At 36.5% G+C, this 25080-nt stretch overlaps 1 protein-coding gene across 1 annotated transcript in view; it reads right to left on the bottom strand.

The window, feature by feature from the left end:
• Positions 1 to 25080, bottom strand: part of LOC113233252 — a 152136-nt gene that overhangs the window by 54989 nt on the left and 72067 nt on the right. Inside the window, exon 3 of the mRNA XM_026468295.1 lies at positions 14352 to 14419. The gene's annotated coding sequence lies outside the window, so the exon portion shown is untranslated. The remainder of the gene's footprint in view (positions 1 to 14351; positions 14420 to 25080) is intronic.

The following is a 25080-nucleotide window of genomic DNA, read 5'->3' as shown; positions in this document are numbered from 1 at the left end:
AAGTGAAATAAAGTATATTTTTAAGGATTATTCCAGTTTGAATTTATAAAAGTAACTCTCGCAATGCATTAGAGCTATACCCCTCGTGACAGTACTTAACGCTGAAAAACGGTAATGCTCACATTACCTCTAGGTGGTAGAAATAGAGAGGAGCTCTACTGCCGCTAAAACAATTTTTTTTCACACGTATATTCTATTCTACATACATATAAATAGGGGGCAGTTCTATTCGTGACTAGACCACCGCAAAGATCGTGTCGTGATAACGATTACGTCAAGAACACATCGTTCGTTTTCGACACCATTATACTTACATAAATAAACACACTTGTTCGGATTTCGCTTTCGACATCGTTCGTAGATCGATAAAGTTATGCACTCGCGCGCAAGCGCAACCCGAGGTAACGTTCAGATAATAATCTTCGATTGTTATATTACCTATCGTTATGTACAGCTGTGTTGTGTGTATATATATTTGTGTTTTGTGCATTGGTGAGTTTGAGTTTTCAAAACCAAAGTCAAAGTGAAATAATCTGTTTCATAGCTAAGCAAATTACATTTGAAATTATCATATGATTAAACTCCACATTTCATTCATACGGTAGATTCCCTTGAGACGAATGAGCAAGAAACTCTTTGTAAATAAACATTTGTATATCGACTCATCCGTAGAACAAAGACCTATGTGCAAGATGCTGCTTATTCTCAGAACATTGTACATTTCGTTTGTTGTTCTTGACTGCGGATATCCACAGTCTAGATCGAATGTAGTTCGATTCTATATTTCCGAAACGAAATAATAAATACATGAAAAATCTGAAAACACCTTTATGTAGGCCTTTTGAATAACGAGATTGTGTTTTAACCTCTTTTCGCTTTAAAATCACATCGCACTTTGTTCTTCGGATGAGTCGATATATTTATCATTTACAATACATATTTCAAACACCGATCGAGACTAGTTACAAGAGCTAAACGGTTTACTACCACGGATTTTTGTTATCCAAGTATGCAGAAGCTGTAATAATAGTAAACAGCCTTTAGTGTAAAGTTTTTTTTTGTTTCGCTATATTTTCAAACTTCATGAATGGTGAATTTTGAACATAAACCTGAAGGCAGAGTGGCTGAGAACCGCAAAAGCCTCAAATACGCTAACCTTGCTAGTGCTACAGCTTTGTGCCTTTTGCGGTTGAAGACCCATCCTTGGGGGCCACACAGCGGACAAGCTGTCGAATCGCCTGGTAGTAGCCCCCGGTGACCCCAAGGCTAGCAGTTATTTCCGCCAAAGAATAAGTTTTTAGCAACGGCACTCGACTAAATTTTTACTTATAAACCTTTCTACTTAGAAATTTTAATATTGTAATATCATTTCTTCTTTCAAACCTGAAATTCGGGAGTCGTATAATATCGTATATAAATACATCACCATCCTGTGTTTACAGACCATATTGAACCACAGTCTTGGAGGAGAGACTTTGCCTCCCTATGCCTGTTCTATCGCTTGTACAATGGTCAACGTTCTGAAGAACTGTTTGACATGATGCCAACAGAAACATTTTACTATAGCACCACTCGCCACCGACAGGGAGTCCATCCACACACTCTGGAACCGAGTCGATCTCGTACGGTTTCAGAGGAACTTTCTCCCACGTACAATTAGGTAGTAGAATGAACTCCCTGTAGGGGTTTTCCCGCAGGATACCATGGAGTACTTCAAAAGGGGTTTGAAAAGGGCCCTAAAGGGTTGGCAACGCGCTCGTGACGCCTCTGGTGTTGCAGGTATTCATATTCAAAAAAATTTAAAAAATCATCCAATCATTCGTTCACCCTGATCAAATTTCCAAGGACTTTGTCTTCTTCGACGTGCAAGTTTCATCACGATGTTGTCCCTACGGTTAACTAGCAGCAGCAGAGCTCCTTGTGAAGGAGTTCGTCCAGGAAAGTTAGGTAACCTTTCTATTTCTGCCGCCAAACAGTAATGTGAGCTTTGCTGCGTTCCACTTTATAAGGTGCTGATGAAATTACACACACATGGGACTTGTTAACTTACGTCTCAGGGTGATGGGCGCAATGGCAGTGCTTCTCAGATCTTTGTAATTTAAAGAACTGAGTGGCGCTGCAACTGTTATGGACAGGCGCGTCGCTTACAACCAGGCGCGCGACATATCTAGTACTTAGCAAGTATTGTGACTTGTAATACTTACAAATGTATGTAACAGTAACTGGTGCTTGTCCTATATCGAAGCGTCGATCTTTTTTTAAAAAGATTGTAGTTATAAAAAAATATCACTTTACTATTCTTAGCTGCACAATTTAATTGTCAGGAGTACGTATAGAGAAAACTAGTCTCGATTGTCAATTCACCACAATACAATGTCCCAATAAAAAACACTAAAGCAATAACACTGAGTGTATAATTACATCTCATAATCCACGGTACAAATACTGCTTACATACTAATTTGTGCGAAGTAGCTCTATGGAAGATACACTCCTGGACAGATAATTCGAGCCACCGTATATACTGCTGAAGAATAATTTTTCCCCTGTTTTACAAATCGAAATTTAGAACAAAGGCTTACTAAATATTTCTTATGGAATTTTTTCTCGATTGTTACACAAAGAAAATGAATCTGTTTTTTTGGTTTTCAAAGAAACTAACTTTTCCGGCTGTTTACAGGTCTCAGTAGTGGTACAATTCAAAATTTAAAGAAAATATTCCACGTCTTAGGGTGACAATTTAGGGAATAGATTGGGTTTATTAAATTTTCCCCACTTTCCGTTAGCCATTGACTTACAAATAAATGGACGACGGGTCTAATACAAAAAACACGAAAAAAATGTCCCAAGTCAACCTATTTAAACATAGTGACATGTAAAGGAATATGAAAAAGCTAAAACGTTGAATTTAAATTTTAATATCATCGCAGTACTGTCTAATTTTGCTTGCTTCGCTGTCAGTCGAACAAACGAAGACTAAAGCGTGAATGACGCTCTGTATACGATTTTAACGCCCTTTAAGTGCGGACACTTTTTAGCGCGGACCCGACGTCCATATAATTGTAAGTCAATGCCGTTAGCCGATTTTAATAAAACTTGGCACATAGATGTCATTCCAATGAAAATAAAATGTTATGGTGACCTAGAGGTGATCTGATGATGGAAATGATAGACAGATGAAAGGAACTCCTCAACTGTGTACAGCAGCTTTGACGAGGACTTCTATATGCGTTTCAATTGTGATTGAGGAGACGGCGGTAATGAACACAGCGAAATCGGTTATGCAAACCTTTGAAGTCGTTTTTTTATAAAAAAAACGTTGTATATATTTACTATAGTTACAAAAGTCACTAATTTAAATGCCTTATTTTAATTTACCAAAGAACATTCCAGTTTACGCTACACAATGTTTTACAAAATCTTTTTTTAGTTTAACAATATGAATTTTTACTGAATTTAATTTATGAATTGAAAGAAAATTATAAGCAAATTAAAACATGTTAATTTGTACGAAGTCTTATGTCTACTTGAGTTTTTTCTCATCAAATACAGGATCTTTTAATCTCAAACTTATGTCCGCGTTAAGACGACTGTAAAGGTGGTATTCCACCGAAGAGGCGCGTCTAGAAACGAAATCGTGCCGGGCTATTTCCACCAAAAATTGCCATTAAAGTTCGCGCGTTGGTTGTCGATGGTCAAGATTCAGTGCTGTTCTGTTCATCTAACGCTAAACACGCAGCTGAAGTAGCAATTTCCTTAAATTATTATTATTAAATTTTAACGGAAAAAGAATCAGATGAAACCATCTTTTTAAATCGCAGATCGTACATACCACCATTACGGTTCAATGTTAGATCAACAAATATTTCAATTCTCGCTTCGCCCATCCTCGTCAATGCAGACCATTTCTACCGAAGATGCTTTAAAGAACCTTTTGCTATTCAAATTTCAAACCTTGTCTCGCCTCGCCGGTGGAAAAGCACCTTAATGGGTGGAATCAACTAGTTGAAACAGCAAAATTAACATTATGCATAAACTCACAACTAACAAACTATTTTGAAGGAGAATTTACTACATGAAATTAAACATACCCTAAGCCCCCTTCACAGTATACACCCCTATGTTGTAAATATTCCAAAGATTCGCACGAAGCGTTATGATTCCACATTTATATGGCAAACGGCTATGGAATGGAATTCCCTGCCTGCAGACTTGTTCCATGAACGTTATAACTTGGACCTTTTCAAGGCAAGAGTGAATAGGCATTATTTAGGTATGCATGCTCCATTGTCGACCTCATCGTCACTCTCCATCAGGTGAGATGGAGGTTAAATGCGCACTTATATTTACAATATAAGCAAAAATAAAAAAGTCGCATAATTAAAATTAATTATTCCATACCACTATAACATCTCATCAGTAAAAAAGTTTAGGATATTTTTGATGCTCTAATAGTCTTTAATTTGAAACCAATTTGATGGTGTGATTGTCTGAGATATGAATTAGTTTATAAAAAAAAATGTCGCGCTCTACGTCGCAACGCACGATAGTTGTGCAATAGAACTACTCGTATCTAGACGACATTCAAAGTCTGTTAGTCAAGAACGAGTCTGGACCGGTCCAAGTTAATAAATTACACGCTAATCGATGCAATTTATCCGCCTATAAGAACGTTTATCTATTAATAACGTTTCGCCGGTGTCATGTGGTTAAAAAGTTTGATGTATATATCTATAAGGTGCCAGGGTTATGTTAAATAGTATTTTATGCAATTGTTACATAATGAGGGTTCTAAAAATGTGGCCTTAGTACTGTAGTCTAGGCTCTACTCTATGAGTAGAAGTACTGGCTGAGTGAATATAGATTTGTATTTAAAATGTGTTTAAAATATAGGATAGAGAAAAGAACATCTTGGCAGATCTAGAAGTAGCCTCCGTAAGTGAATATGTGAAAAATACAATAAATATCTAGTTATGAAGATAATCCCTGTTTATGTTTATAAAGTACCTCTCGCTACGCAACCTGAGCTACCCCCTAGGCTACAGTACCTATTAAGGTACGAGATTTTAAGACAATATCATCGCTTAGCAAACAACACCGCTTAACTAATTTCGAGTAATTTTATAGGAGCATGAAAAACCTGCATATATTATTGTATAAAAGGTCGAAAGTGTGCAATATAGGTCCCATACAAAAATACACATTTTATTTTTTTCCTACAGAACTATAAGATTTATGGCAAAATGTGATATGACAATATTTAATTAGGACAATAGGATCTTTCGATTGGCATTTTTTTAGAGAGGTATCGTGAAAAAATCCAACGTCCGCAATATCGCTGATGCGACTCACTGTGCCACAAACTTAAAATAAATGTAAAGTACCTGCCTGTCCCCAATTACGTAAATTTTTAAAGTACTTAAGTGATTTCCCGAATCCCGAACAGGTCTAGGACTCAAAAAATATTGTCGTAAGGCAGTCTCCATTTTCTATGTTCCTCGAAATTTAGGTAAAACCTAACCTAACCTAACCTAACCTATTCCGATCCCTGCTAATAATGGGTAAAAAATCTTTTATGCAACAATATATGCAGATTTTTCAAGCTCCTATAAAAATTATAAAATTATTATTCTATAAAATTAATATTTACGGTGAAGTTTGCTAAGCGACGTTATGGTAATGATTGCATACAAATACTTTTTCTACGACTAAATAAAATAATAAAACGTAACCAATATTTAATGTACAGTCCACGACAACAAACTCGAGCGAAGGACAAACAAACGCTACAAAACAAAAAACCTAAGAGATAGAATAGAACTGGCCAAGTACCGCCGCTTTTATTTTAACATTTTTATGGCCCGGTTGCAAGACCTTTAAGCCAATTTAACCAATTATGACGAAGTAGAGAGTTTGAGTAGCGTCATATTTGTATTGTAATTAGCAAAACTACGGCGTTTTTTTTTTTGAAACTCATAGTTCTGTGTACAGAACTTTTCCGTTCAGTAGCGAGTAACATAGACAATAGAATTTTGATTCAGAACTAAAAAGAGCGCCTGTAATATATGGTTAATAAAATTATAATTGACAGATTAAAATACAGGAATAAAAAAAAAATCGTGAAATGGGAAACCATTTATTGCAAATACCGTTTATACATTGGCAGTCTCTTTTTTTTCTTTTTTTTTTTAATGAATTCTAAATTAGTAGCAGTGGAGCTACTTGTAAAAGAATTCGTCCAGGGAAGTACTGCCACCTATTTCTGCAGCAAAGCAGTGATGTTAAAAAGCGGTGCTGGTAAAATTACAGGCACTTGGGACTTGGCAACTTGTGTCTCAGGGCGACGGGCGCAGTGGCAGTGCACCTAAGATCTTTGCGATTTAAATTTCTGAGTGGCACTACAACTGTTACGGATAGGCGTGTCGCTTACCACCAGGCGCACGACTTGTCCGTCTCATCACTTGGTATTTATTAAATAAATAAAATAAAATAAGAAAATTTATTTTAAGGCTTTTGTGGTTTTTCACTAAATTATTATCTCTAGATTTATTATCATGGTATGAGTTCTTCTTGTTTGCCTTACAAGAGGTCCGTGCCCCGCAGTGGAACGATACCATACCCTTCTTGATTGACTCCGTTCTGCCTTTTTCAAATCAAGATTGTTGTACTGATTGAACGCAACGAGTTCTCGTCAGCAATCGGAAATGATAAAAATCTAATTTACAGTTAACGATGACTGTTATTCTTAACTTGTTAATTGTACTTTTGATTTCAATTTAACGGCTACTTGGAACTGTCTTTCTATACTATACTAGTTCTTCTAACGTTTTTTCGCGGAAAATCGTTACCTACATTTTTTCTTTCAAATACTACATATTTCTATTTCCAAATAAATAAATAAAAAGTATGTGTAGCCAGTGATTCGTAATTATGAACATTGTTATCATAATTTTTTTCCTCTAAATATATCCATATATATATAGGTTGGAAGATGTGTTCAAGTCTAGAATCCCTCAATGTCTGAAGACCAAGGTGTTGAACCAATGTGTCCTGTCTATACTTACTTATGCTTCCGAGACATGGCCGCTCACGAAGGAATCCTGGACCACGTACCCAATGTAGACATTCGACGTCGCACAAAGGTAGTAAACGTGGGTACGAGGAAGCCAAGCCTGAGTGGAGGTGGGCGGAGCACTTGGCTAGAAGGAACGATGGAAGATGGATGAAAGCCGTTACCGAATGGTGGCCAATTACGCAAAACGACCAAGAGGCAGACCACCCACCCGATGGATTGATGACGTCAAGGCCATAGTTGGAAACCACTGAAAACGACTCGCAAGGGACCGGAAAGAATGGCGCAATAGAGAGGAGGCCTGTACTCAGCAGTGGATGGAAACGGCCAGAAACGAAATATGTCCATAAATATTGTTAAATTCGTATCTTCACGTTCCACTAAGTGAGTATAAGACCAAACGCTAACCATTTTTAATTTTAAAAATACTCGCATTCCGTAATTTTTCGTCTGAGAACAAACAACACCTTAACAACCAAAAATAAACACAAAAATTTCTTAAAACTTATCGTTCCACCCTAAAAAAAATTTAAATAAATCATCAAGCCATTAAGTAAATTTTACCAGATCACGTTCATGAATAAAGCTTTTAAAGATACCTTCTATAATGATGGAGCCGAATATTTAATCGGGAAAACAAAATTAAAGATGACCGCCATCATGGCATTTATTATCGAGTTATGTCGATACACCTAAAATATATCTTGATGCAAGGAAACACAGGGCGTGTACGAAAATAAAAAACTACGACGTTTTTGTACGAAGGTTTTGGGTGAAGGCAGGACTGTAATAATTTTGTAGCCGACTACGTTACTGGAAGACACCAAATAAAGTAAAATGACAAATGAAGGTTTCTTTCCTCAAATATCCTTCGAAAACATCGGTTGTATTCGTGGAATGAGCCCATTTGATACCTAATACCTTCCACTCTTCTCTGAGGAGATTCTGCCTTGTACTGTTTCAAGGCCCTTTGTCACCACGGTTATAGTAGAAAGCTACTCTTTTGAACATCTGGTGATAGCCGGAGTTCCTCAGGGTGCAATACTGTCCAAACTCTCTTTCTGCTGCATATAAACGATATGTCATATCCAGGTACCTTCGATGACAGCAACTGATACTTGACCAATGCAAAGATTCATGAAGAAATCCAGTCTTATCGAGAGTACAAGCTTAGTCGTTTGGATTTGACACTAAATGCAGTCTTCGATTGGGGATGCTAATCTTGTTAAATTTAACGCTATCATTAGTAAGGCGTGTACATTATCTACAAAACGGAGTCCCTTTGACCAAACTCCGACTTTCCGTGATTATATCCGCACTGACAGCCAAAGGTCGACTTACGTCGACTTGGAATGAATCTGTCGTCCAATTGAAACTTGAGCATATATTACATACAATTCACGACTAAAAATGCAGCCAGGGAGCTTAGAATCCTTTCCAAGGTACGGTGATACTTCACATCGGAACAGTCACTTTTTTTTTATATTCAAGTGACGACCAAGTGCACCTTACGGTGAACTAAACTGTCCATAACATGTTGCAGTGCCACTCAGAGCTTTAAATCGCATAGTCTGTCACCCTGAGACATAAGTTGACAAGTCCCATATGCCTGCAATTTCACCAGCACCATTACCCTTCCAAACAAAACAAATGGTCACATTACTGCGTTCCGGATTTGTTTTGTTGGCAGAAATAGGTAAAATGGCATTACTTCTCTGGACGAACTCTTTCACAAGGAGGTCTACTGCTGCTAGTAGAACTCTACTTCAGTTGTACTAAGCACAAGTTCATCCGTGAAAATATGGCAAAGCATTATGTCTAAATATATAGAAAAGAAGGGATTAATTATATAACGATGCGTAATGCGTAAATGCACATCTCGTTAAGATTTATGACTCAACGACGAAAAAACCTTAACATCATTATGCGAACTGCGGCTTTAAAAAATATCTATTAAGGCGAATTCGGCGGACAGGGAAAGCATCCGTCTTGTAACTTTACTTTTTGCTGCATAATATATTGGCCCTTAAAAATGTTTTTACTTTCAACTCCATGAGCGCGCATACTGATATTATTTGTGTACAAATTAAAGACTATAAATAGGAATATTTATTGTTAATTGTAAACGAAATAGTTTTTCTTGCCTTTGTGACGGTGTGACCTCCTTACACCGTCATCTCACCTCTTTGTATCGCCTCTCTCCTCTTGTATCTTATCATTTTTTTTATTTTACATGTATTTAAATTTTAAATTTAAATCGTTCCATCTTCCTTCACTTATACATTTTGTTTTCGTACCACGGTCACTCCCAGCTCGACCGCCACAACAGTCAGAGCTGTTAATAAGCTAATCATGTGTAATAATTTATAAGTCTACACCCTTCATGTATCTATTTCTGTAATTCAGTTTCTCGGCCCATTTAGGGGTAAGTGCCTTAATAATAAAGTGTAGGGAGTGTGTTATACCTGTTTTTTTACATTTACCTTTATATTGTTACAGCCTTTCTTTAAACTTTACTTCTGTAATAAATTTTGTGGACCGGAAGTTTCCCATTTCATTGCCGTGAACCTGTTCACGGCTAGTTAGGGTTACAACCCTTTCACCTTTATTTAAAGAGTTTTGTCACAACATGCGACTACGGCGCTCTATACGTAGAATTATTTAGTAAAATAGGGAAAATATTGAAGCAGGTTATAATTGCCTTGACTTCGAACCTCTCTCTAACAATTTATATAGCACCTTGGTTTTATGGCTGTTGCACTGTCAACTTATTTAGATTGATCACACATTATAGTTACATCAAATCTAAACGATTCATTTCGTTACACTCCATCAATATAGATATACACGTCTTCAATGACGACAATGACTCGCCTTAAAAGGCCCAAGTTATAACGTTCAGGGAACAAGTCTGCAGGCAGGGAATTCCACTCCATAGCTGTTCGCCATTTAAATGTGGAAGCGTAACGCTTCGTGCGAATCTTTGGGATATCCCCAACATAGATCGACACAGATAGACACAACACATTCGATATAACTCCCCTGTTTTTGCGACGGAATTTAAAAATTACGTGTAATTTCTAATCTTATAGACATCCAACACTCTTTCTCTGTATATGAAGTCCTTTTGAAATTTCGGTCCCAACTGGAGGCTGAGTTTCAAGTCAACTAGAGATGGTTGCGAGCCCAACAACATAATTATTATATACTCAGCAAAAACCTATCCAATTGCAAACTGTAATCGTTCAACGAACTATCTGTATCAAGATCAAACAAGAAGCTTTACTCTATGTTGATCTTGCTTTCGTAACGTTGGCAATAAGCTCGCGACAAGGAAAAAATACCCCTTGTGACGGTCGTAAACCGTAAGGCAATAACACAAGCCACTAGAAGTAGATTTAACAAGCTGCGCTGGCGCACCTTATCGGCGATCGACTCGTTATACGCGACACTTCAATGGACTCGGCCGGGACGTGTATCGACTAGAATACTTCTGATACGAAAAGTGTTATGTACTGGCGAGAGGAAAATTGGTTACCCACTCACTTTGACGGTATAATTAACCACGTCATAGAGATAAATGCTTGTGAACATTAGAAATCATCGAACAACACAATTTCGAAAATATATACAATGTGAATAAGAAAGGTTCAAGTATAGTAACCCTGCAGGACTCCCTCTAGTTCTCTAAAGGAATGTAAAAAGTCACACAAAAAGCTAAAATAAACGATCCCATAAAGTGAACATGGGTGACATTACAACAATAATAAGGCATTGTTTACAACGCATTGGAAATAATACAATGTACCAAACTGTCTGAACTCACTTCTCGATATATGGTTGAAACGCTAACAATTCGTAAAGGGAACGACATACAGAAAAGGGTTTATTTAAAACAAAAAGCTTTACAATCTCTGTTGTATTGTTTTCAAAATGGACATAATTTTATTTGCGGAGACAGAAAGAGAAACTACGCATTAGAGCTTTTTCAACGCATTAATTATCTTAAAAAATTAAACAAAAAAGCATCTATTAAAAGCAAAAATTTCGTCGCGATAGTTTTCTTAGAAACATAATATAATGGAAGATCGAAGAAAAGAGAGGCAGAGGAGGACCGAGACGAAGTTATTTAGATCAGGTAAACAACAGAATTTACATAGGTATAATATAGCACAGTATCCCAAAAACCAGTTTAGGTTTTACCGTACACTGTCACTCGTCATCTAGTACAAGTACACATTATATTTAATATTAAGTTGTAGAAGTATTTTTTTTTATAATATTAAATGACGCGACGAACAAGTCCTGCACCTGATGGTAAGCTACACGCCCGTAATAATTGCAGTGCCCCTCAGAGCTTTGAGATCTGAGGGGCACTGCCACTGTGCCCATTACCCTGGGAGATAAGTTGACAAGTCCCACGTGCCTGTAATTTACCAGCACCCTTCGAAACAGAACGTAGTGATGTTTACATTACTTACTGCTTAGCGGCAGAAATAGGTAAGGGGGCAGTACTTCCTTGGATGTTGAACATTGTATAATTTTTGTTAATAACCCTATTTAGTTTTACATAATTTAATAAATATATATGCATATATGTATAAACTGTAACTGCCAGCCAATGCAAAATGTCCAAACATGAAAATAATAATATACTATAAATGATCCTACTTTATTCATTATGGTGTCCATTTCTCGTCAAAGTACCCAAAATAACGAACGTAAAGTTCTTTTTAAAGAACCTTTTTATCCCACGGTCTATCTCCAATAAAGAAACTACAAAAAACTAACTTGTACAATCGACTACAAGAGACGTGTAAGAAAACAGCGAGCAAAATCAGTTGTACATAGCCAACTAATTGTAGCTACATTGCTTTGTAATTAGAGGAAATCGTGGATCAACATTCCTATTGCTTGAGTACTTGATTGGTTACTTTGTTGGGTTCCGTTAGCGAATACAATAAATAGCTTTAATAATTGAACTATTAGATTTTGTATATTACATTTTAAAATTTTTCATTTTAATTCAATATAGATAATCAAATCCGGCTATTGTTGTTAAAATGTATATGAATAAAAATTGATCTCGATACTAGAAGGCCAATTGTCAAAATAAGAATAAAGAAGACAATAACGCTATTAGTAATCATTAGAACGTTCACAATTCAGTCATTTTTTGACAAAATTTGATCTTCTTTCTCATTCTATCGATAAAACTATCGACAACAACATAACTATTGAAAATTTTATGAAAACTGGCATCCTTACAAATGTCATTTCACTCCGTCTTCAAAGGAAACAGACTATATAATAATCATATTACATCATCTTTCATACCACAACGCTCTCTTATTACACAGTTCGGCATTCTGTCGAAATAAATATACTGAACCCTTAAATATTACCAGTCAGTAACACTAGTCTATTTCAATCCATTGCATTGCTTCTAGCAACTGTCATTTTGCTTAACATACGATGCATGTGGATATCTTTAGATAGCTGGCACAGCGGAAAGAGATATGTAAATGGCTAAAAAATGAAAAAAAATCCGATATCGATCGAACAAGGTTGGCATATTTTCTGAAGTGCATTTGCTAAAGTACTTTTTTATTTACTTAGGATTCAAGTAATAATTTTATTATAGCTCTTTTATATAAAAAACTGACCTCATAAGTTTGTGCAATTAATATTTCGCACTGTTAATACAATAGTGTATTAACTCAAAAAGTGTATTTTCTCAGAATCGACGAAAAACGAATTACTCTCTCCCCGTGAAATATATGTGTAAATTTACGTATAGGTTATTTCCTACTTACCAAATATACATATTTATAAATAAAAGAGAAAAAATAATTTATAATTTTTGAATAAGGACTACCTTGGCCAGTACTAGCTGACATCTAATAAGTAGACATCTTTTAGTTGTTTTTTACAATATTCTAACGACGCCGACGGTTTTATTGACCTGTAGAGAATCAAATTTTACTTTCAACAATGGTATAATCTTGAATTTCAGATATTTTGAGTTATAACACTTGTAATAGCAGTGCGATTTGTGAAATCCATTAAACCGGATTCATTGCCTAATTTGTCCGTAATGTCAGTTCGGTCCGCAATGTCACAGGGATTTTATCTCTAGGTGTACAAGCGATATTAGTATTGTCTCGTATTTGATTCGGATTTATTGCACAAGCGACATCCGAAGTGGGTCCCAGTTTTCTAGATTTGTATGGTCTCGGATTCGGAAAGAATATGATTCGGATGCAGTGCGTAGACGCACTTATCCTTCCAAAGTAGGAGGAGGTTCTCAATTCGAGTATTTTACCAAGTACATACCAAGTATTTTTTTGGTGTGTAAGTTCGATTACACGATTGCTTTGACATTTGTGAACCAATTTTGATGATTCTTTTTTGTTGGAAAGCGTGTACCAGTCGAGATTCTTGTAAAAGAGTTCGTCCAGGGAAATACTGCCACCTTACCTATTTCTGCCGCCAAGCAGTAATGTTAGCATTATTGCGTTCCGGTTTTGAAGGGTAAGGATGCTGGTGACATTACAGGCACATTGGGCTTGTCAACTTATGTCTCACAGTGACGGGCGCAGTGGCAGAGCCCCGCAGATCTTTGCGATTTAAAGCTCTGAGTGGCACTGCAATTGCTATAAAAAAAAAGTCGAAGAAAGTCGACCCTCGTATATTAAACCTCATCTAACATTAAGGGTCGTATTCCAGAACTCTACTCAATACTCAAGTCAGGACTTGAGTATTGCGTGAGCACTGAAAATCATACTCAAGTCCTTGCCATTAGGGTCGTATTTCCGGTGCTTGAAATCATACTCAAATCTGCTCAAATCCTGACTTGAGCATTGAGTAGAGTTTTGGAATACGACTCTGGAACTCTCGCCTGAGAGGGGACGCCGCCCAGCATTGGGATGTATAAATGGGTTGATGATCCTGTGTTGATAATGTGCAAATTGTGCAATGCCTCTAACGATCACAAGAAGAACTAAATTTTTTATAATAATAATAATAATTCATTTATTCGCTTCAAATAGGGTAGGGTACATTACACATGTTTGTGGTAAAAATTAAATCAGAACTTACACCTATCCGGCCTTCTAAAATAAAAGCATGCAAATACAATAATAAAATAATACATTGGTGGATTGAGATTCGATTTTAAAACAATAATTAGGCAACAAATTTTCTTATTTAACACGGCTGTCATCGGCACTATAAACTTATTGTAAAGGTTCAAAACAGAAAGAAAATACTCAGCTTACCGTTTAATTTTGTATTTGAAGATGTCGTACAATCTTTTGATAAGACCGCGTCACATGGTCGCTCGTTACTGCAACAAGAAAAGTTGAGATCAAAAAGTGCAAATGTAGTATTGTTTAAGTCAAGATTGACCAGTACATTTTAGTCCCTGACATGCTGATGCTAGTATATTGACGTTTCACTTCAATATTGTCCATTTACAACTAACAAAAATCAGCCGCCGCATTTTTATGTGAAATTACTCCATTAGTTTGTTATAATTATGAATACAAAGATCGAACACTCATAAAAAAAACCCATCGATCCGGCCGGATTCGAACCGACGTCTTCTAGCATACTATACCAACTAAGCTTCTAGTACTTAGTTACGCTATACCAACTCAAAGGAATTTCTAACCGACTTCAAAAAAAGGAGGACGTTCTCAATTCGACTGTATGTTTTTTTTGTATGTATGTTACGCGATATCTCCGATATTTGTGAACCGATTTTCATGATTCTTTTTTGTTGGAAAGAGGGTACCTCCATAGTGGTCCCATTTTTAAGAAAATCATCCACCTCTAAGGGTGGCAGTTCACGCATGGAGATTCATTTTTATAAATAGCGCCTAAATTTTATTATAAAGAGCAATTATTTTAGTGGTTGATTTTGCTATTCTGCAATTCAAGGCGTTTTTTTCTCTTCAATATACTTTGAGCAGTAAGAACCGATTTTTATTATTTCTGATTGTTCGACCTTTGTATTAATAATTATACACACTGATAGTGTTCTTTTCCAAATCTGGATATTTATTAATAGCATTTAAAGACTCTCTTTATAACTACACATTAAAAATAAACTAATTCTCTTGAGTTTTTAGTTTTTCGCGATTGGAAAGAAACTATTTTTCGGATCTAAGTCGTGTATATTTGTTTTTCCAAAGCGATCAATATTTAAAGCTCTTTACAGATATCCAGATCGCGGTTAACTACTAACTAAGATTGTGTTAGTCATTAAAAAGTTATTAGACATAACTATAATATACTAACTAATACAAGCCACCTTTTTTTTATAATATCAAGTGACGGGACGAACAAGTTGCATTTAAATCTTTTAGCTTTAAATCGCAAAGATCTGAGAGGCACTGCCACTGCACCCGTCACCGTGAGACACAAGTTGACAAGTCCCATGTGCCTGTAATTTCACCAGCACCCTTCAAAATAGGAAGACAATAATACTGACATTACTGCTTGGCGGTAGAAATACATAAGGTGGCAGTACTTCCCTGGATGTACTCTTTCACACAGAGCGCTACTTCTACTTAAAAACCTATTTGAACTATAGTAAATTTTCTTTAAATTTTATTGAATATCATGATATTTTACTACAATGACATTGATATATTTTTGGTAAAAATATTCCATTACTTTGTTATTATTATTGCCACAAAGACCTAAAAGAGATCGTAAGATTATAATTACAAAAAATGCAATTAAAAACATCTATTGTTTTTGTAACTAAAGTTACTAAAAATTCCGTTAAATTGGGTGATTTGCATTAATATTAGACATAACTGTCTGATGATTACCGTATTAGTAAGACGTGACAATGGGACCTGTAAAAAGTCCAGAATAATGATTTGTTTAGAAATACGAACATACAAGATTCTAATAACACCGATTTTTTTTAATTTCCAAAGTAAATCTTTGATTGGAAGAAATTGGATTCCGCTGAATTGAAGTAAGCGTTCGATTATTAAAGTAACTATTGAATCTACGCAACTACAATTATCTGTTTAAAAAAAGCTTTAACCGCCTTCATTATGCACATTCTCCGTTACTAACTACGGGTTCCTTTTGTATGCAGATATGATGACATGTTAACAATGATTATTTTTCTCGTCGTTGTTCTTTATAGCAACTGTTTAACGCCCAAGCACCTACTGTTTCATATATAGAGCACTTTTTACCAATAGAAGTTGACATGTCTGTGGTATACATCTTTGTTTTTTATTCAATTGTTAGCGATCGTTCCAAGAAATGAATTTTGATATATAAACATTGTATAATTGTAAGTCAATGTATATAAAGCGCTTTTTGCAATTCTGCGACAATATTGACAGATGAATGATACAGTAGGAATAACCCACTAAACACGAAACCTCAACGAAACGCATTCACTTGTACAGACGGCAGCACGTCAAGCTGGTTTTATTGGTTACTATATACTTTTTCTATTTCTAGTGTTTTGTGTTTTTAAGTTTACGAAATAATTTATTCATTCAAAAATTCGATTATTCGTTTTTTGTTGGAATTACCTCAATAGACCTCAGTGGAATATTTTTATTGAATGAGACCCATTGAAGAAAAATATTCCAGAAATTTCAAGAAAATATACCACCTCTAAGGGTGGCAAATTTTTAGTAGCAGTAGCATAAGGAGCTCACTTATGATAGAGTTCGTCCAGGAAAATACTGCCTGTATAACATTACCTATTTCTACCTCCAAGCAGTACTTACGCATTACTGCGTTCCGGTTTCGATGCTGGTGAAATTATAGGCACATGGGACTTGTCAACTTATCTCAAGTGTCGGGCGCAGAGGCAGTACTCCTCAGATCTTTTGTAATTTAAAGCTCTGAGTGACACTGCAACTGTTAGGAACAAGCGTGTCGCTTATCAACAGGCACACGACTTGTTCGTCCCGTCATTTAGTATTATACATAAAAAGAATAGGGGATGAATCCGGGTTACCTGATTTCAATAAAACATGGCGCATAGATGTAATTCTAATGAAAACAGAACACAGCGGAAACGGATAAGGAAACTTGATGTCGGTTTTTTAATCAAAAATTTATATTTATAAAAAAATAATTGAATATCAATTCAATAAAAAATTTAATTAATACAGTGAATAGCGACATTTCTCGCCAGAACTGGTAGCTGTAAAGGTACTAACTGGGTGATAAATCTGTCAAAGATTTCTCATAGATGGCGCTACGACTAAAAAGTCGTTGAAAGACCAAGTACAAAGACACGACGCAAGCACATAGAAAAATTCGTGAGGTCCGTTGGTTCGTTCCGTGGCTTAGTTGGTATAGCGTCTGGCACGGTATGCAAGAAGACGTCGGTTCGAATCCGACCGGATCGAAGGAATTTTTTCTGAGTGTTTTTTCTGAGTGTTCGATCTTTGTATTAATAATTATAACAAACTAGTGGAGTAATTTCACAAAAAAATAATTGAATATCAATTCAATAAAAAACTTAGTCAAAAATTTATAATTATTGAATTTATAGTCAGACAGCTGACACGTTATTATTAGTATTTACGATTAACTATAGTGACGAATAGATGACTAAGATATCATCTCAGATATATGTGGTATATTGTACGCATATTGGTTGTCAACAACAATCAGAGTGTTGTTTAATGACTCACCATGTGTCACCCATCATGTACCGGGCCATGATGGGTGACACATGGTTTTCTTAGATTCTTTAGTAAATGCCTGTTTGTGTATGTACATTTTTAATTAGTCATTTATGTCAAACTGGCTTTTGTCGACTTCGTTCACAGTCAAAAATACCCTATATGTTAAATCCGTACAGGGTAATTTTGTTATTTGTTATACAAACTCATAAAAAGGTTGTAATAGCCAATTTGATAAAAACTGAGCTATGGATGTGACTAGGTTAAAATTTCAAGCTTTTTTAGTCCGGCTTTTTCAGTGACGGCGCATCACACGCTGGATGTCTGCCCAGCTTGGGCGGAGGAGCGCCTGAGAGCCGCCGACCACTTGACGCAGTTGTGAGAAAGGATCTCTCTTTACTTAACAGCGAGAGGTCCTGGAAAGCGATTCTCACCTTCTGCGAAACCGTTGTATCGCAGAAGGAGGCGGTGAGGCGAGACAGGGAGGCTGCAGTCACTGTTTGCATCCGTCACCAGAGGACTGGGAGAAGGCGGTGTGACTTCGGTCGCCACCATTCCCACACAGGAAGCCACGGCGATTGCCACGGCATGTGGTCCAAGATTCTACCCTAGAAGTCTGACATAATCCTCTGCCTGTACCCTCAGACAGAAGGTATCCATAACGCATTTCCCCGCGTTAAAAAAAAGGTATTCGAACATGACCCTACACAAGGGTATTGCAATTTTTATAACTCAATTTAATTAAAAAAAAATTATAATTAAAATTTTTGCACATTTCCATTTTTCTAAATCGTCATTTTTTAATTGCACTTTGATAATACTATATTTTTAAGTAAGCGGTAAAAAAGCTTAAAAAGCTTATTATAGTACCTCTGTGTTATATACTTTTTTTATTATAGATATTTAAATTCCCTTTGAAACAAACATTTCACAACAATCAAGATATTCGGCTAGTTAAATGTATAAAACTTAACTTCAAGATGTGAGTGGCTGCGTCAACTGTTAAAATACATTTGTATATAAAAAAAGATAAATTTGTAAAAAAAATCGATATTAGTCAGGAAGAGATAAAAAAAATAAAACCAGAAAAAAATTGCATGGTCCGAGAGACAAAAAAGTTTGCAAACCTATGGACTAAAGATTCATGTCCAGCAGCTAGACAAGGGTTCACAATGTGGTTAAATTATCATATTCACAAATTTCCTTTCTTTTTCACGTTCAAGCATAGTTTTCGTAACGAGAACTACACGAAGTTTTGCAATGTTTGCGAGGAATGAGAAAGATAATAAAGTTAGCGTTAGGCCGGATCGAAAGAATTTTTTCTGAGTGTTCAATCTTTGTATTAATAATTATAACAAACTAGTGGAGTAATTTCGCAAAAAATATTTAAATATCAATTCAATAAAAAATATTAAAATACATTGAATAGCGACATCTCTCGCCAGGGCTGGCAGCTGTAAAGTTACTAACTAGGTGATAAATCTTTCATAGATTTCCTATAGATGGCGCTACGACTAAAAAGTCGTTGAAAAACCAAATACAAAGACACGACGCACATAGAAAAATTCGTGAGATCCCCTGGTTCGTTCCGTGGCTTAGTTGGTATGGCGTCTGACACGGTATGCTAGAAGACGTCGGTTCGAATCCAGCCGGATTGAGTGTTCGATCTTTGTATTAATAACTATAATAAACTAGTGGAGTAATTTCAAAAAACTAATTGAATATCAATTCAATAAAAAAATTTCAAATAAAGTTAGCTTTGGTTATTTTAAGTCCTTGATAATGTCTCAAAAACGTTATTTCAATGGATATAATGTAACACTTGACACGACCAAACAGTTATTTGCCCGTAAAAGTACTTAAAATAACAGTACAAACGACATAAAACGGTCTAATTTAAAATTCGATCACGTTTTAGGTGGTTGCTTTGTTATAAATCTTCGGACACGTTACTTTGATTTTTTTAAGGAAGTTTTTGTTAATTATTTTTAAAGCTATGTCTCTTCTATGCTAGTATCGTAGCTTGTCCCAGCAATGCAAGATGTGTGGCATGAAACAGTAAGTGCGGTGTCATTAGTGCATAACGTCACGTGCGCGACAGCAGCGGCGCGGGCGCAGCGGCCAACGACCGACAACCGCTTGCTGATTTATGTCATAATCGCACTTACTGTTATAAATAGTAAGTCTAGCACTTCTCTCGTTCTTGTTAGGGTTAGTACTTAATTATAGTCTATTACAGACGTGAGAGTAAAAAGTACGACAGATTTTTTTGTCGAATTATGCTCGCGTTTGTCCGTACAAAGAGCTGTGGCAGTTTAGTAAGTAAAGGTTTGCCACTCAGTAGAAAAATCAATGGTTCTAATTAAATATGACTTTAATTTTTAAGATACGAGGAGGCGACTACAATGTAATTTTTTTTACTGTTTCTAATAAAGAAATTTTACTTACTGGCCACTAAAAAGTGACTAGGGCTTTTTCATTTCCGCATCCCGGAAAAAAGCAATTGAGACACGAAGATCCCAGGAAAAGCGAGCCTTTTTTATGTAAAACAGGAGGCAAACGGTCAGACGAGCCATTCAATAAATGGGAGGTAATGGTCGTCGCCTACGCGTTCCAGCCTTTGAGAGTTCTGTTGGCACGCTTTTTGAAAAGCCCCACGTCATAGCGCAAACGGAATATTTGAGGAGGGAGACCGATCCACATCTTGCAGGTTCGTGACTGCTTCTAAAGTAGGTTTCCATATTTAACTCAAATTATAGGATCAAAAATTATTTACGAAAGTTTTTTATTTTTATAGTTGGCACGTAATGGTGACACTTCACAAGGCTAATTTGCGTTTTTGATGTATTATGCAAAAAATCACCCTGTGTAGATAGCATATATGTGACAAAGCTTGCTGTTAGACAAAAGTTGGCCTTATTTGCCAATTCGACAAATACAGCCAATTCCAAACTCGCGTTATCGCGCGCTGGTCGGTTTCTCGTCGCACATAAAAGGAGCTAAAATGTGAAATGCTGCTATAAGACACAAAGGGCTTCTAATATTGTTTCAGATTTTATTACTACCGATTTTAATCTCCACAGGTTATAGTAGCTTCACTCTATAGGTACAGTCTTGCCATGTCATGCCATTCCATTCTGTCATGCCATTAACTACCTCCGTGGCCGAACGGTTACCATGCCGGACTGCCATGCAGAGGTTCTGGGTTCGATTCCCAGGCTGGGAGAAATATGTGTAGGGCCTACATTTATTTCCCTCATGAGTTTGGGTGTAATTTGTGGTTGTCTATGTGTGTGTCCATGGCACCCGCGACACAGGGTTTCCCTAGTGCGGGGCTATGTTGAGTGTGTGCGTTATTATGTCCGTGTAAACAAAATTAAAAATGACTTTTTTTTATGTTAACAAATGACGGGACGAACAAGTCGCGCGTTTGATGGTAGGTAAGCGACACGCCTGTCGTTAGTAGTTACACCACTCAGAACTTTAAATAGCAAAGGTTTGAGGGGTACTGCGACTACACACATCACTTTAAGACATAAGAGAAAAAAAACATAAGTTGACAAGACCCATGTGCCTGTAATGTCACCAGCACCCTCACTCCTCAAAACCGGATCGCAATAATGCTCACAATACCGGCAGTAATAGGTAAGGCGGTAGTATTTACCTGGATGTACTCTTTCACAAAGAGCTCTACTTTTCTACGAGCTCGCTGGGGCTTTTCGAATGTGCAAATTAAATCTTCATATCGATATACGTAACGAGATGGATAAATTCATAGTCTATAATGACAATGAGAATACTTACGAAGCACGCTGTGGCAACTTTATGTTTTTAACGTTGACATCGATCGTAATGCGCATTTGTTACATACAAAGACGTCTGTCTATTCATTCGTTCGGAATCCGAGAAATGACTATTCGAAATGTCACAGGGATCATTTTATCTCTAGGTGTCCAAGTGATATTTGTATTGTCTCTTGATTCGGAACAAATAGGAATCGCATGCAGTGCACAAACGCTCTAAAGTTCCATTTAGAGCGGTTACACACGCCGCCTATCAGGAGCGATGCAAACGCGATGCTCGTTTTATATTAATTGCCTAATTTATTTATTTAATGTATTTATTAATTTCACTTTTAAATTTACAATTAACAAGACGAAACAAAGTGCATAAATCTATACAGATTTTTCGTACATAATGATTCAACATTTGCGACTATATCGTTGCAGAGTCGCGCGTTTACATCGATGCAATCGTCTATAAATCGGAATTGTAGCGATGCAATCGCGCGTGTCACAAACGCGCGTTTGCGTTACCGAGTGTAAAAATTCGCCGAGAGAAACCACTTTTGAGAATTTTTGGAAGGAAGAAGCCTAACTCAAACGTCTTAGAATATCGTGCGGTTCATGACGAACGTTGGCCTGGGAGACGAGTTTTTACGATTTGAAGTGGTAGGATGGTCAAACCGTAGGCCTGATGGTAAGCGACACGCCACTCAGAGCTTTAAATTGCATAGATCATAGGGGCACTGCCACTGCGACTTTCACTCTAAGTCACAAAGTTGCTAAGTTCCGTGTAACTTTCAAAACTGGAACCCCCACCACCCCCACATTACTGCTTAGCGGTAGAAATAGGTACGGTGCCATGCACACAACTTGGTCGTCTCGTTACAGTATCATAAAAAAAGGTCGACTTTCCCTAATAAACATAAACAATGCAGAAGAATGAAGAAACTCCTTTTTGAATTGGTTAAAAAACAAACGTTTACCTTTGTTAAATTGATGTAGATATAAATTGTTGTCCGTTTAGTAACGCTAAATAAATAAAAAACAACTTCGGCATACAAACCTTTGGCATTTGGCCGCTTTTCGAAGCAAATAGTAAAAACATGAGTCCGTCATTCATTCGTTCTGAGCAAAAACTCTGTGAGAGAATTTTGACGATGCGCAAGTTTTTGCGCCATATCTCAGTTTAAAAAGAGAAAGGGCGTTTTGCCTCAGGTGTTTTCTTTGAAGAAACGTGTTCGAAATTTATCATCATCAAATGAAGGTCTCTTTTCAGACGAGGGTTTATGCCATAGTCGGCCACGCGCTGACCCCATGTTGGTTGGGGAAGTTTTCCGAGGGTTGTAAACTTTCTTCGACATGCAGGTTTCATGTCGATGTTTTTCTTCACCGAAAAGCGGTAAATTTCAAATTCAAATAAATTTCGCACATAAATTCCTCAAAACTCAGAGGTGCGAGACCGGATTCGAACCCACGGCCTCTGTTTGAGAGGCGGTTCAAACCATTAGCAGAGAAAAAAATAATAAAAACGTTAGTGGACTCTACTCTCTCGCACCCCTCATATTGACGGAACGGCAACAAGGCTGTCAGCGAGACGTTCGCTAAGGACGATTTTGATGTTTAAATTTCGAATTTTAAGTATAATGCTATTTCATAACAGATTTAAAGACTTTTATTATATTAAATGAAAATATTTTATCGAGTTCTTAGGTTTTCGTGATTGTTACACATAGGAAATGTTTTAGTATTTAATAAATAAAATCATTAGTGTACATAATAATCATTATTATTGACATATACAATACATTGGCAAATTGAAGCGCTCCCAAAGGGCCTACACGAGCGGACGGGCCTTCAGTGCTCAAGGTCAACTTGCACCGCGAACAGCTCAAGAATTTTAGCTAAAAATGACGAAATGTGCGGTAAATGAGTGTAAAAATACGTCAGACAAACATAAAATAGATACTAACATCACATTCCACAAGGAAGTAACGCGTTTCAACTTGTATTTTTTATATAAATATTCACTAAAACCGAAAATTAACCTACTACTAAAACTAGCCTACATGAATTTGTTTTTTGCCTCACTTGTGACAGTTCGTTTGATATGAAACTATCATTCTATGCGTTATCATTCTAAGCTGTACACGTTAAACCAGAGAATAAAATAGTCAAAGGAAGTGATGAACCCTATCACTTCACGCACACATTTGCGTGTAAGCAGACAGCTCCTTGCTCGAGTGTCTTGTAGTAGTAGTAGGTAGATATGTTTCGAACGTTGTGTGAAGTGTCCGGGGTGTGCCATTAGATTACTACGGCTAAAATTTGCTAATAAATTCTTAATTACACTCCTCACGCAACTAATCAGAGTAACCAATACTAGAGCTTTAACTATAAATCACGATCATCAATCGAGAACTTGGGATAATTTATGAAATCTCAAAAAGAACCGGACTACACCGCCATCTTTCATCAAATTGACATGCGCGACGTGTCGTTCGTTAGCTAGCGCGCGCAGCCTCCACAACGAGGATTTTTTGTCGCTGCCGAAACTTCCTAAATAATTGATATTGGCAGTTGCCACTTTCCTTTTTTGGAACTCTGCACGCTCGACGAAATAATATGTATGTATATGTATACAATAAATACATAAAACTTGAAGCGTTGAAAATTCACACAATTATTTATTTATTAACGTGCTTCTAACATAATATAATGACATTAAATAGTAACAATAAACTTGTTGATATTAAAAAAACACTTTTAATGATTGTATAAACTATTTCATATTATATTTCAATAGATAGATATGAAAATTTAAAAAGGTAATGACATCATTTTCAGTCAGTCGATGTTAAAAATATATTATTTAAAGACCTTGTGCACAAAGCAATCCAAATTCCTTCACAAATCGCATAAGCAAATGCGCACACACAGTCCTTGTCCCACTTGACATGCGCAGTTGGTCCCTGCATCGTCGGTTCGTTACTCATGAGTCCACTGTCGCGCGCGCACCTTACGGCTTAACAAATAACGTTTTATACGGGTGGTATAACAAGTAGGTATGTTTCTTTTGTTTTCAAATTGACAATTTTAGGAAAAAGCACGACACTCCATGCCTGAGTATAATTTACTGGTTTTTTCGTCTGTATTGTGTTGTTGCTAATGCAATCACTGTATTATTCGCGCGCGTACATTGAAGTCTAAAAAGTTCTTAGTTTAATGTCTTTTTTATAAAAAAAAAGACCTATGAAGTCATTGACTTACAAATAAATGGACGACGGGTCTAATACACAAACCACGAAAAGATGTCCCAAGTCAACCTATTTAAACGTAGTGACATGTAAAGGAATATGAAAAAGCTAAAACGTTGAATTTAAATTGTAATGTCATCGCAGTACTGTCTAATTTTGCTTGCTTCGCTGTCAGTCGAACAAACGAAGACTAAAGCGTGAATGACGCTCTGTATACGATTTTAACGCCCTATAAGTTCGGACACTATTTAGCGCGGACCCGACGTCCATATAATTGTAAGTCAATGT

Source organism: Hyposmocoma kahamanoa, unplaced genomic scaffold, assembly GCF_003589595.1.
Source record: "Hyposmocoma kahamanoa isolate Upper Pololo Valley unplaced genomic scaffold, ASM358959v1 78, whole genome shotgun sequence".
In the NCBI taxonomy this organism is placed as follows: Eukaryota; Metazoa; Arthropoda; class Insecta; order Lepidoptera; family Cosmopterigidae; genus Hyposmocoma; species Hyposmocoma kahamanoa.
Note: the sequence above shows the minus strand (reverse complement) of the source record. Positions and strands in the feature narration are given on the sequence as shown.